The following is a 13,800-nucleotide window of genomic DNA, read 5'->3' as shown; positions in this document are numbered from 1 at the left end:
TAGCTTTCCTACTTCTACTATCAATTATCTTTAATTTGGTACAAAAACGAAGTTTCTAACTTGTTTCTGTGAGAAGATATATCAGTTCAAATATAATTTGGTACTTGCGCGCGGGCGCCATTTTGAATATTAAATTTCACAATGAAGGCCCCGGTTGCGGAAGTGTTACCTTCGATTTTTTTCATTAATTGATCACCCTCTAACAGGTTCTGAAGAGATCTGCTGTCATCCCCGATTTTTCTACAGCTCTTATGGACAGAGCCTAGACTATAAAATTTCTTGTTACCATTATTATTGTTATCAGTATCCTTGTACGGTTTTTAAAATTTCTTGTTATCACTATTCTAGTACGGTTTCTTAACATTTCTTGTTATAATTTTCTTGTTATCATTATCCTTGTTATCACTATCCTTGTACGATTTCTTAGAACTTCTTGTTATCATTATCCTTGTTATAATTATCCATGTATCGTTTCTTAAACTTTCTTGTATCATTTTCTTGTTATCACTATCTTTTTTATCACTATCCTTGTACGGTTTTAAAATTTCTTGTTATCACTATTCTAGTACGGTCTCTTAACATTTCTTGTTATAATTTTCTTGTTATCATTATCCTTGTTATCACTATCCTTGTACGATTTCTTAGAACTTCTTGTTATCATTATCGTTGTTTTAATTATTCTTGTATGGTTTCTTAAAATTTCTTGTATCATTTTCTTGTTATCAATATTTCTGTTATCACTATCCTTGTACTTTTTAAAAATTTTTGTTATCACTTTCCTTGTACGGTTTTTTAAACATTTCTTGTTATCATTATTCCTGTTATCACTATCCTTGTACGATTTCTTAGAATTTCTTGTTATCATTATCCTTGATATCACTATCCTTGTACGGTTTCTTAAAATTTCTTATCATTTTCTGCGGCCACTTGTGGACGAGTGATGACGGAGTGGTATACCGGAGCGGTCTGACATAGGAAGGTCCTACAAGTTGTCGCTAAAATCTGACTTCCACATAGCACAGCTGATAAAGCATCATGAGAAATGAAAATCAGAAAAAAATAAGGTGCTATGGTCCAGAAGAATAGGAGCTACGGGGCTTCAAAATTTGAATACCCAAAAAATTATATCATGGAATTATGTACGTTTAAAGTATGAAAATATCTTGAAAACCGTTAAAAGAATCAAAACAAAAGTTGCACAATATAATGAGAACAAAATGCCCTATCGAAAACCACAAACAACGTTGCCATAGGAGAAGCAGTGTTGCCAACTCAGCATAAAAATATTTTGTTTGAAAAAGCACCATATAAAGTGTGCACAGATTTAAAATGCACTATTATCACTAAACATAACAGTGAAGTGTAGTGGTACAGTTTTGCACACTGTTGGAGCTACGTGTGCTGAAAATGTACAATGGAGACGTCTGATACGTGGCAACAAAGGGTAATAGAGGAATGTATTAGAGGTTTTGCATTTTACTTCTGTAGGCCCTGCAAATAAGCAGACAACTCGACAAAACAAAATGAAACACTCGAGGAAACAAACACGTGTTTCTAATTCTGTAAACTGGTTCTCCAGATTATTTTATCAACATTTGTAAGAGTACTTTCTTGGTTTTTGTCTTCCGTGTTAAGTGGCATATTCTTTTACTTCCTCTTCTACATAGCATACGAATGTTTTGTACATTGTAATATTACCATAATTATTTTATTACTACCTCATTTCGTTTCTAGTCGTTCCTGATACCCATGTGGTCTAGAAGGCTGAACAACCGTCATATTAGGGATTGCCCGTTCCAATTCCGCCTCGGATATGTTTTTGTTGTACTTTTCATTGTTGTACTGTTGTATTCTAATTTTCATTTCTCATGATGCTCTATCAGATATGCTATGTGGCAATCAAATTTTAGAGACAACTTGTAAGATCTTCCCGTATGAGTTGTTAGGCTGACGATAGTGAGCCGAAACCAGCTTGGGGTTCGAGTCTCTCCGTGCATGGGTAGTATGAGTGGACTTTCAACTGTCCTCAATGTTCCTGTGTTCGTATCTCTGTCAAGTCCGGTGCCTGAGCAGTGGATAAAAAAAGACAATAGAAGCCAGAAATTTTTTTTAAAGGCGGTCTGAAGCATGTGGTTAATGATTGTACGACGAAACTTACTATCGGTTTGAATCTAACTAAAGGGTATGGATGTTTTAACAATCCTCGATGTGTAGTTGTTCATCTTCCTGTCCAATTAAATACGGATAAAATCCTTTAGTAATATAATTTAGGTACTCAGGAAACTGAGATACGGCTAGTTGATCTTCCAAAGGAACATCTAAGGTTAACCGGCTATTGACCAGAGAACAATACAGCTGACCCGAGCTGTGAGCATTGCAACAAGACTTCATATCGCATATGCACTCCATCACGTGCTAGCCAAAGGCATTTCCAACGTTGTGATTTACACACATGGCCAATGAACTCAAGTCTCTCTCTCTCTCCGCACCCTCTCCTACCACCCTCTACCTCAGCTTGGCTGTCCTTTGACCAATATATGGTACTCCTAACGCGTGCGGTTCCTGTGTATGTGGTCCCGGGTTTAATTCTAAGAAGCAGCTCCTTCGTAGCTAAGGGAGTAGCGTAGGCGCCTTTGGCTTAGGAGACGCGGGTTCGATTCCCGTCGGGAGCTTATATAATTCGGTCTCGCCACTGAAAGTGACGAACCAGGGACCCCACACACCAGAAGTGAACACTATACCTCTGAACCACCGTGCCTCCCCCCATATTAATGAAAATGATGGTTTACTACAATAGATAACGTAATTAAAGTGAAAGTATCAGAAAATGACTAAAGTCTTTATGAGTGATTTTATTTTCTCCATATAAAATATTATGTTAATAGTAGTTTCCAAGCCTATGAGTATTTCTAATCAAAGTGAATAAACATTTTGGAAGCGAAAGGCGATTCATATCGATATAAAAGAAGTCACACATACACCATCCATTTCAGAACGTACAATGGGTGTGCAAGGGATTCCTGATAGGGCATAATCCCCAGACATTCGTCCAACAGAATTCCCAGATATGCACGAATTTAAAGGTGAATCCAAAGTAGGTGAAAAAAAAACTAAGTTTTGACAGAAGTGAACACGCAATGCATCGGGAGGAAATCGAATGTGTTAAGGAGTACTACATCCGTGATTTTACATGTTCAGAATAACGCATGCTGCGAAGTATTTTTTTTTTCACGCTTAAGACGGCCCTAGCACCGAAACTATGCGTTTTCTCCACATGTTCACTGAATTCCTTTTTTTTTTATTTATTTTGATGCGAGGAATCATTTCTTAAAGTTAGTCAGAATAGTTCATTAACATCCTATATTTTCCTGACCTAATTTATTGAAGATTAGATGAAAGAAATACATAAGTAATTACAATTAGTGATATCCTTGTAAATAAGCACTGACTAATCACAAGTTTATTTCTCAGATATGCACTCACATAAATCAATCAATATTAATCTAATACATATACTGAAGCATCTTCTCGTAGTTTCAAAAACTTAGCTCTTTCACACAAGATTACACTTGACTATATAAAATGCTTTATATTCTCTGACCAGCCAGTCATATGACCCTCGCTGTTACTTTTAGCCACTACCATATTTCGAAGGTAAACTCGAGCTTTTGTTTCTGCCTAAATGCGAGGCAAAAGAGCAAGCAATTTTCCGTGGCCCTGAAATACAAACGTTTTTACCACAAACTAGAAGAGATGCTGAGATGAGTAACGGGAGAAAATTGATCCTATGAGGGATGGATGCATGGTTGGATGTACACAAACTACATGCAAGTTTTTTTTATTTATTTATTTATTTTTTTTTTTGTTTATTTTCTAACCATTTCTCCCTCTGAAAACCAGGAAAGTTATTTGATCAAAAAAAAAAAAAAAAGTTTGCACGACCTCAGGGTGTAACGTAGCTATACTCACATGTAAGTTTGGTGCGTGTATGGAGTAAATGTTTGCAAAAGAGAGAGAGAAAGAGAGAGAGAGAGGGAGAGCATGTGTGATAGATCTGTATGTGTGAGTATACCTTCAGGGTAGAAAAGAGGAAATACCATGTAGCAACTTTTTTTTTAAATCTTTTTCCCTTCTGAAAGAAAAAATACGGCTGAAAAACTGCTTCTGTTAAAGGGGTTGGGGGTTTTTCTCTGCAAGTACATATCTGGCATCAACCATGTTAGCGAGATACATAACAGCTAGGAAACGAAGTAGCTTATAGCGTACACAGCGAGAAAAATGGGAGTCGATACGAGGAGCAAAAGTGCAAACGAAAAAGAGAGTTTTTTTTTCAAGGACTGCCAACTTGAGATATTTATCTTTTCATTGTTTTGATAAAGCTAAATTTTCAAAATTTTGTGCTAGAGAAGTTACAACAGAAGAAAGTGTTCTTTCTTTTTTCAATTGTTAATGAAAATATATTCTGTTAAAGACAGTAAATAGGATCACGGCAAATGTACGGTCAGCAACAAAAGTTCATTACGTTTGATGCGATCAGTTTCGTAAATAACTTCAGAATGGAAGGATAATTTGAATACAGTTTTCAGTAAATTACAAAAGAATGTAATTTTCTTTACGTTGCAGCCATACCACCATTATCAACCAAAATAAATTTTACCAAACGGAAAGAACTTTTGTCCCTGACTGTACATTTATGAATTAATAGGATATGGATAGCAATCTTTAAAGTCACCGTTAGCCGTGAAGATGTTAATAATAATAATAATAATAATAATAATAATAATAATAATAATAATAATAATAATAATAATAATAATAACTTATTTGTACTTTACACTCAAAGGCAATTACAAAGTACAAAGTTTATACATCATTATCGAGGGATATGCAACCCAACTCCAAATATGGAACTAACATTGGTAACACAAAATAGTACTATAAATCTTTTTTTCTCTTTACATATGCTGTACAAAAATATTCTACAATTTATTAGTTAGTAACTGAAAACACTTTCGCTTAAAAGTCTTAAATTCGTACTGAAATAAATCCAATCCCATAGACTCAATTTTGTTACCTGCATCACATAATTTACACAGTGGTGAATTCCTGTTCACATTTATTCTGTTTTCAGGCATATAAAAAAACCTGTCTACCTCTCAGATTTTGCCGAGGACAATAAAAAGGTAATCTACTTAATAGGAACGCGTTATCTTCCTTGTTACCGATTAATTTTTTAAGATATAGTACTCGCTGTATAAATCTCCTATTTTCAAGTGACAATAATTTGAATTTTTTTAAAAGTTCACCATAAGGAATATAACGAGTTTGAATACCATATATTTTATACGCAGTATATCTCAATAACTTATTTGAACTTTCTCTATTTGCTGTTTCCTACACTGATAAAATGGATCCCAAACAATAGATGCATATTCTAGTTTCGATCGAACAAATGCATTATACAACGATAAAATAGTCCCTGGATTTTTCAAAATAACGACTTGTCCTCTTACTAAAACCCAGCATTTTAAAAGCTTGGTTAGTTATTATATTTATATGATGTTTAAATTTCAAATTAATATCAAACCAAACACCTAACGACTGATTTCCAATAGTATATTCAAATATTGTGCGTGCTTTATTAAGAGTAAAAGTAATTACATAACATTTTGAAATATTCAACTGGAATTTATTTCTCCTACACCACTCATTAAGTCTATTAGCATCTGTTTGTAATTTAATACAATCACTTTCCGTGCGGATTTCTTTGTATAATTTGGTATCATCTGCAAATATTAAGCATGAACTATATTGAAACATTTTGGGTAGATCATTTATCATAATAAGGAAGAGTAAAGGACCCAAATTTGATCCTTGAGGTACCCCAGAATGCACTGTGAATTTCTTAGATTTAATATTATTAAAAATAACATTCATTAATTATGAATGAAACAATTTGACCAGTTCTTGCGATATACCAAACGTTCTCAGTTTACTAAGAAGTACCCCATGATTAACCAAATGAAAAGCACGTTTAAAATCTGTATATACTACATCTACTTGAGACCTTTTATTAAAAGAATCATTAATTACTTGATTTATAGTCAGCAAATTTGAAATAGTTGATCTATTGCGTCTGAAGCCATATTGAGAATCCGACAAATTCGTAGATACATGATTAAACATATGTTTATAAATGATTGCTTCGAATATTTTAGCAGGAGATGATATTAGATTTATTGGTCTGTGATCTTGTATTAATCTTACCGGATTAACCTTAGGAACCGGGCAAACCGCTGATATTTTAAATTTCGCGGAAATTTACATTGAGTCAAAGACAAGTTAAAAAAAATAAGTAAATGGTTTAATAAAATATTCTTTACAACCCTTAAAAATATAGGACGGTATACTATCATGGCCAAACGATCTTTTACTTTTCATTGTCTATTGCTTCTCCAACTTCAGCTTCGCGGATCTTGTCTAAAACCATTATATCTGCAGTTGAAGGAATTTCAATAGAACATATTTCATGTAGATCTATATTAGATGGTTCACAACTATAAACAGATTGAAAGTGTGTAGCAAAAGCTTTACATTTTAACTTAGTATCAATAATTTTTTCATCGTTATATTCAAGGACAGATTGATTCATATTAACTTTTGAGCATCTTCTATTATTTATGTAATTCCCAAATTCCTTTGGTTCATTAGCAATATTCGCTTCTACCTGATAATTATAATTATGAAAAGCTAATTCAATACTACACTTAATTTGTTTCCTAATATCTACATAGTGCATGTAATCAGAGTAACGCTTAGATGTTTTAAATTTACGTCTAATGCGATCTTTTTTCTTTAATTTTTTTTTATTATTTCAACAGTGAACCAAGGCGGGTAGGAACGTTTACTCTTAACCTTTTCGGTGCGCACTCATCAAGTACCTTGTACAATTCAGAATAAAAATAATTAACACCTTCATCTACATCATTGATTACGTACAAGGAATCCCAATTTTTTCTTTAAGAAGCTAATACAGCTTTAGAAAATCACATTTGTTAAAACTATAAACTGCGTCACCAAGTTCGTTTTAGGTTTTACAGTGTTTTAGAAACTGAATACTAATACTCAAACTCGGGTGATGTCTATCTTCTTGGACAAAGTAAACGTCTGATTTGGCCACTTAAATATTAGGAATGTTAGGTAATACTATATCTAAAATTCTATTGTTTACGTTTCTAACAGTATTTAATTGCGAAAAATTCAAAAAGCTCAATTTGTGTAAAACATTAGTTTCTAAATTAGACAAAGTTACGAAATAATTACCATTCATATATTCTGTTAAGAGCCCAAGATTGAGATCACCGATAATGAGAACATTATGGGACAATGATAGTTCTTTGAATCTTTCAATATTTCTAAAAAAAATCTAAATAGTACTCTTCTTTGCTATAGGGAGGGAAATTAAATTAAATCTTTTAGTTTAACGTTCCACGTTTATGCCCGTTAGGCTAAGGGACACGGATGAGGGACCTTTAAATCCCATTGACGCAACTGCTGCGTCAAGGCTATTAACCACAATAGCTCAGCCCCTAATTAAGCTCAGAAGATAATTTTGGTATCAATATATTCCTGAAGAATGAAGCTTTTCGCAAATTTGTATTTAATGTATGTGGGGGGTACCACGGCGAGTTCCTGTTTCTTTCCTTTTGCATCAGTTTTTTTTTTTGGGGGGGGAGGCATTCTAACCTTGGGTGACAGTAATAAAAATTGGTATATGATGCAATGAAGTAGTCCACTACATGGCAATACCCTGTATGAGTACTTGTTGCTTATGTCGGGGAGAATATGGGGCGTGTTGTCTCTTTTTACGTTAATTACATTTATTTTTAGGTAGGTTCCATGTAAGACAAGATATATTTTCAATAAATTGGTCTAAAAGCATAATTCTCGATGCTGTACATAATCTGTGCAGCAAAACTGATGTGCATATAACGTGGTACCATGGGGAGGGGGGATCGGGGAGAGTGTCAAATTCAATGAATTTTTCTTCTACGCATAACATTTTTTTTTTTCAGAATATTTGCTACATAAAACGAATTCTTTTTAGTAAGAAACAATAATTCTATTTCCTTTGACACGCACACACTCACAATAATTTCTTGCAGGGGGAAAAGAGTAACTAACATCATTTTCACCCCTACATTCTTGTCTACAAGCTTAATTACCCACCCAACACAAGTACATACTGATCATGTGTAAAGAATGTTCCTCGAGGTACATTGGAATGTACATGATAGGTACGTGAATAGAGCAATCATGTGAAATACACATGTAAGGAATAAGGTTACTTCCGCCCAAAAGTACGTGCATGACACATACCGAGGAATGTATCTATTATGTGTATATCACGTACCGTGTATGTACTTGACACATTTACTTGGCATTGGCATGTGCCAGGAATGTACTAGGCATGTCAGTAATGTTCCTTAGGGCAGTGCTATGCAACTGGGGGTGCGAGTACTTAAATACTAAAACCTTAACGCTTCATTTTTACGTTCGAATTTAGAAGCTTGTACTTTGAAAAAAAGCCAAGCAACTAACTCTGAAAATATATGCCCTCCTCCGGCATCTGTGTGGAAATTTAACTATCTATTAAAATACTACAGTAACATTTACGAGCGTTTTTTTTTTTTTTTTTTGCCAGCTAGCCGACGCTAGCTACTACCCGAAGAGGGTTACGCCCTCTGTAGGGGAAGAGATTTTTAAAATAGATTGTGCTGTTCAGGAAGCCGTGGTTGGGATATGGGTTGATACATAAACTTTATTGTACAATTGTGATGGTCATTATGGCCTTTAACCATAATCATGAGGTAAAGGAAATACATAAGCTTCAGTGAAGGAAAAGCATAACTGTAATATGATATGAGATGAGAAGATGAAATGAAGTGCGAAACTCACTACAACACATAGGTTCTGTTAGTTGAACAAATGCAGGTTATCTTCTCGCCTAGGGGCGGCGCTAGGCATCAATGAAGACAGAGGAGCCCTGTTAGTACAGAAGGTATTACTGTGCATATGATGGCCATATGTGAGGTAGATGAGCGTCTGTAGAGTATGGTTCGTAATAAGCGGTGTCAGGGTGGTCTGGAGGTAGAGTGTAACGGTATAGAGTAAACAGTAATGAGAGCGGCGGGAAAAGAGCAGCGGTAGGGGAGATGCTTCGGGCGTGGTCTTCAAACGTTTTCTGGAGAAGTGGATGATTGCTGTGCAGGCGCTGGGTGATGTATTTGGTCCGGAGTGTTTCTAAATGATACAAGATGTGTGGAAACGTAAGTCTGTCATAAAGATCTTGAGTGGGACTTGGTAATTTGATACGGAAAGCGATTCGCAAAGCATGACGTTCCAGGATGCGTAATTTCTCATAGTAGAGAATCGGAGCAGATATCCAAGCCGTAAATCCGTACGTGAGAATAGGACGGAGAAAGACCTTGTATGTGTTGAGAATTGTATGAGCATTGAGTCCCCAAGTAGTTCCAGCAAGACGTTTCAGGAGATTGAGGCGAGAGTAAGCCTTCTTGGAGATATCTTTTAGGTGTGCTGTCCAGGTTAGATGCTGATCGAAAGTGACTCCAAGATATTTGACACTGCGAGTAGGGTTGAGCAATACATCTTGCACTGTGAGGTGCAGAAGTCTTGGATTTCTGTGGACACGGGAACGATGCTTCGGAGCAAGAAAGAGAATTGCTTGAGTTTTTCCAGCGTTTATTTTTAGTCTCCAGTGAGAGCACCAATCAACAAAGGCATTGATAGAATCCTGTAGAGCGAGATTGAGTTGGTGAATGGTTTTCCCTGTCGCAAAGAAAGCAGTGTCATCGGCATACTGGAAGAGTTTAACTGTAGCTGGAACAGGTGGAAAGTCGGAAACAAAGAGAATATATAATAACGGCGACAAAGCCGATCCTTGGGGAACTCCGGAATGGAGAAAAATGGGAAATGAAAAACTGGAGTTGATACAGACGTATGCCAGTCGACAAGAGAGAAAATTAAAAATGAATCTGATGTAAGCAATAGGCAATCGGAGCTGTTTGAGTTTATAAATGAGAGCGGGATGCCAGACCTTGTCGAATGCCTTTTCGAGGTCAAACAGGACCAAACATGATGGATTGCCTGTGTTAAAGTGATTATAGATGGAATTGGAAAGGCGAAGCAGCTGATCATTTATGCTGAAAGAAGGTCTGAAACCAGCTTGTTCGAGTGGAATGACGTTGTGTAGTGCCAGGTACGGATGAAGACGTTTAACAATGATGCGTTCCAGTATTTTACTAAAGGTTGACGTTAGTTGAATAGGGCGGTACGAGCTAACAGAGGCAACAGGTTTATGTGGTTTTAGGAACATTAGAGTTTTTGAAGTTTTCCAATCAGCAGGTATAAAGCCAGTTCTAAGAATAAAGGTATAGATGAGACAAAGAAGATATAAAACTACGTACGGACTTTCTTTAATGTGTCGATATGTAATAGAGTCCATGCCAGGGGCTGTGTTACGTCTATGAGCTACCACTGAGGTTATTTCAGAAATCGAGATCGGTGCAGTAAGAGGATTGTTTTCGGGTAAAGTGTGATGAACATTAGCCTGCAGATGAGGCGAATCCAGATTGAGGTTGTCGACTGGATGAGATCGATGGGGATATTCAGGTGCGAGAGGTGTAAAGATGTCCTGGAGATACCTGGCGAAAGCATTGGCTTTATCTATATCAGTATGAAGCGGAGTATTGTTGTCGATGAGAGGATATGTTGTATGAGTATTGAGACCAGTAAGTTGCCGGAAACGTTTCCAATACTGAGTAGGATGTGAAAGAGAGCCGAGATTATTGCATGTTTTGACCCAGCATCGCAACTTGTAAGCTTTAAGATAGTTGTGAACTGTTCGTTGCAATTGTCTGTGATGCTGAAGAGAGTCAAGATTGCCAGTTGCAGCATAATCTCTATAAAACTGTCGGGATCGTTTTATCAGCGGTAAGTATTGAGGAGGTAATGAGGGTCGAAAATTTGAAACTGTTGATTTGGGGATGTATTTTTCTGTGGCGTTTTGCATAACAGTGACGATAGAGTCCAGAGCATGAGATAGGTCGGATTCAGTGGTCGGTGAAGAAAGATCATTAAGATGATTCTCAAGGTATGATCGGTAGGCATTCCAATCTGCTTTATCATAGCGGTAGGTAATACGGGGCGGCGGCGTTTGAGAAGTGGTATTGCTATGAGTCTGAATAACTAATTTGATTGGAGCATGATCACTACCAATGAGGTCAAGAACATTAACAGAACTACGTTGTGATAGGTTGCTCGAAACAATGACTATATCAGGAGTAGTCTGACTCGTGGGGCGAGTCGGTTTGGGTAGTGGCAAAATCACTCCGGTGGTATGACTGATAATGTAATTGAGGAAACAATCCCGCTGCGTAACTGTCCGGCTATGTAAATTTACATCTGCCATGATTATGTAAGTACGGAAGTTGTTGGAAATATATTGAAAGAAGCTGAATGGAATATCATGACCCGGACGAACGTAAATGGTTGCCACAGTTACGTACAGTGCTTGATAATATAGAGATGTAATAAGGTATTCAGGAAGATTTGGAAGAACTGGAGAATGGCTTCGAAATGGAATAGAGGGCGAAAACCCAATCGCTACTCCCCCATTGGCTCGTCTAGCTGGCAGCGTGCTATCTTGGCGTAACAATTGGAAGCGAGATATGTGGCAGGGCAGTCTATGGGTGAGATGAGTCTCATTAAGGATGAAGGTATTTATGTGTTCTTCTAGTAAAAGCGCTTCAAAAAGCGGCTTATGCTGTGGTAAAGAGCGGATGTTTAGAAATAAGAAAGAGAGCGCCATAATGCAATGCAGAATAATACTGATTGTGACTGGATAGCGATTAGACTTCAGTTTCAAGGACATTTGAATGATAATATACACTATTGCCTGAATATGTTGGACAGATGTTGGCATGGAAAATTGCCTTGGCCGCGGATTGAATTTGTTGAGCGATGTGATCTCGTAGAAAGGGGTGGATGTTTTGTAGCGAGAGAGTTAGAAACGTCAGTAACTGATGAACAGTGACAGGTTGTTGTAAAGCAGGATTGGTCGGTGGTTGGATTTGTTCTGGTATGCGTAATGGTGCCACAGTCTCCGGTTTCGATGGCTCTGGAGCTGGCTTGGAACGACATTTATAACTGTATGTTGGGTGAGAGTGATCTTGACATGTGGAGCAGGTCGGAGGTAGTTTGAGATTTGTACAGCTGCGTGTAGGATGTGGTCCTGAGCAGTAACCGCATTTAAACGGGTTTTTGCACTGTGAAGTAGAGTGCTGGCCATAAACCTGACACCGCTCGCAGCGAAGAGGTAAAGGAGCAGAGGTGCGTGATGGTTCAACGCGATGACGTTGTTTGTATATGTATGCGCCACGAGTTAGTAAGTCATCGATAGTCTGTTGAGAGTTAGTTAGTACCCGCACCATGTATGTCAAACCATGGTCGTTTTTGATCCTGAGGCATTTAATAACATTATGACCTTCTAGTTTTAGTTCTTTTACGAGCGACCGAGCTCTAACCTATAATCTTAGCATTCAAATCTTTGATTTGCGGTTATTTGTGATTTCACGTTTATAACAAAGACAAATATTTTGAAAAGAGTGTAGTTTAAATAAATTACTGAAATAAATATTTTTCACAAAGTTTATCCTTTTAAATTATTGTTCAAAGGCCTTTGCCTTTAGTAATCCTTCTCCGAAATACATGCAAATGAATTGTGCTGCCATCTTTGGAGCTCTTTTAAAATACACATATATGTTTCTCGACAATGAGATCTCAGAAACTACAGGCTCTAGAAAGATGATGTTTTTACTGATCGATTGCAAATTTCATGTAGATTGTCCAGTTCTAATTGAATATTTAAAAAACATGGGCACTGTTTCTTTAGTACATTTTTACGGGTACATTGGAAGTGTTGAACTTTCAAAAAAATAAAATAAAACATCACATCCTAATCATTACACATTCCAACACCACACTGTTGTATATAGCGGTTGTATATGTCTCCGGCATTTGTTTCATAGCCAAATAATAATGGAAAAGAAAGGCTAAATCAGTAAAAGATGTTTCACCGGTTTCAAGCTTATTGCCACTGAAAAGCGACATTTCCTGAAGGATGTCTATATTATCAGGCTGACTTTCGTTAAGGAGTTAGTTTATACTAAAACTTACGTCTTCCCGAAAATTTTATTTAACGTCTAGTTTTAACGTACAGGTTTTGAACTAATTCTCTGCTGTGTAACGTCACAATATAACCATCAATGCTAATTTTATGAGGACAATTCTGACAGTGGGGTTTAGAATGTTACAACCTAGAGAACGCATCAAACGTCAGAAAATTGCAAAATGACACACACAATATATTACAATGTGGCTAAACTCAGAAAGTGGCTATAGAAGTGAAAAGCATATGGCTAAAAAGCCACTATTGGCTCTTTGGAAATTATGTGACTAACGACGTTCTCAAAATGGCCAGATCTCGTCACAAAGTGGCTAAATTGGCAACCCTAGTCGCAATACGAAGCAACTTACGCACAACCATGCCATGGTACATGGGGTATGTGCCATTCACATTCCTCACATTCCAGTGAAGCATGTAAAAGTACCTTTCAAGTGTCAGAAATTCCTCGAAAGGCACGTACCTAGCGACACGTGCTATGCATATGAAATGTACATTTTTCAAGTACCAGGTACGTAAACGGTACATATGGAACT

The sequence above is a fragment of the Thermobia domestica genome, chromosome 1, assembly GCF_964235325.1.
Source record: "Thermobia domestica chromosome 1, izTheDome1.hap1.1, whole genome shotgun sequence".
Taxonomy (NCBI): Eukaryota; Metazoa; Arthropoda; class Insecta; order Zygentoma; family Lepismatidae; genus Thermobia; species Thermobia domestica.
The sequence above is the reverse complement of the archived record's forward strand: the minus strand, read 5'-3'. Positions refer to the sequence as shown.